Source organism: Perca fluviatilis, chromosome 3 (genome assembly GCF_010015445.1).
Source record: "Perca fluviatilis chromosome 3, GENO_Pfluv_1.0, whole genome shotgun sequence".
Taxonomy (NCBI): Eukaryota; Metazoa; Chordata; class Actinopteri; order Perciformes; family Percidae; genus Perca; species Perca fluviatilis.
The window spans coordinates 12031222-12032724 of NC_053114.1; the positions used below are offsets into that span (position 1 = coordinate 12031222).

General features: G+C 42.1%; 1 non-coding gene across 1 annotated transcript; it reads left to right on the forward strand.

Moving 5' to 3' along the window:
* Positions 1-399: 399 nt before the first annotated feature.
* Positions 400-507, forward strand: LOC120556595. The gene has a single exon (XR_005638880.1). It is a non-coding gene; the product is annotated as a U6 spliceosomal RNA (small nuclear RNA).
* Positions 508-1503: the final 996 nt, after the last annotated feature.

The window sequence follows — 1503 nt, forward strand, 5'->3', positions numbered from 1 at the left end:
TATATGCGCAGTCGCCCCATGAACATGACTATGTAGCAAGCTGATATCGAAACAAAATTTTTAAATTACTTTTAACTGATCATGTTTTAAGTGTTATTATTATTGGACATGTTGTAGTATTTCTATAGTATTCTTTTTAAATTCATTTATTTCATTTTTTTTCTAAATATATAAGAGAGAGTCCATCCACGTATCACTAGAGGCAGCCTCGCGTACCAGCAGTGGTACTTGTACCACAGTTTGAGAACCAGGCCACTACACAATAGAACCCTGTGTGACTGTTTTCTTAATCCCATCCCGCTGGATTTCTGACCATTACCACTCCCGCAGTGTGTGGGTTGTACTTCCGCCTGCACGCAAACACTGTGACCATGCATCCACGCCTGGCCCCGCACAACAGCGCTCATCAGTACTCCGCCTTCTGTCTGATGGATTCCATACAGAGGAGATTAGCATGGCCCTTGGCGTAAGGATGACACGCACAATCATGAAGCGTTTTCACTTTTCATCAATATATGATTTTTATATTTTCACGTTAATGAGTAATACCGTTGTGTCTCGAGAGAAGAGGGGTGATTACCTGGATATAATTAAAATTATACTTTAACTTGAGATCTTTGGTAGATTCTGTGTTTGCTGAATTACAGGAGATGCTTGGACAGATACAGAAAACATGGTGAATAAAAATGGAATCGGTACATTTGGTTGGTAAATAGAGCCGCGTCAGGTTTTTTTAAATGAGTATTGCTACAGACACTAGCTCACTGCAGGACTGTGCAGCCAGCGAGCGGTTCATGACCTGCTTTAATCTTCTTCTCAACTTCATTTGTTGACTCCATCCTTCTGGTTAGCGCTAGCTAAATCTTGGTAACCACAGTTTATTTTTTGACCAAGTGCCCCCACGCACCAAAAATAAAACTGCAGAGCCCAGAAGCCCCACCCCCTCGCTGTACAGAGTGCTGTTCTCTTGGTTATTCAAAGCGTATTAATATTTAACATGTAGTATGTCCACATTGCACTACATTCAACAGTGCATGTCCTTGGGTCTCCAGCAAATGAACAGTTCTGGAGATATGTGATTGATACACACACACACACACACACACACACACACACACACACACACACACACACACACACACACAAAGTAGTTAAAGTGCCCATATTATGAAAACATACAAACTTTGAAAAAAATCCATCCATGCTGTTTTGAGTGAGATACAGGTTTCTGAATGTGTCCTGCTTTCAGTCTCCTAGTGAGCTGTTCAAAATCGGCCTCGGACTGTGACGTCACAGTCCGAAATGAGCTGGCTAACCACAACCGTTAGCTCGTAGCATTAGTGTTAGCCGGCTAACGCTAACGCTAGCATGCTACATCGTTCTCAATAGCAAAGCACTGCTACAACACACACCATAATCTACAAAAGAACTACTTACATGTGCGCCCTCATTTAGAAGTCTCCCAGCTAATCCTGCCTTGTAACTGACCAAAGTTGGAGAAAC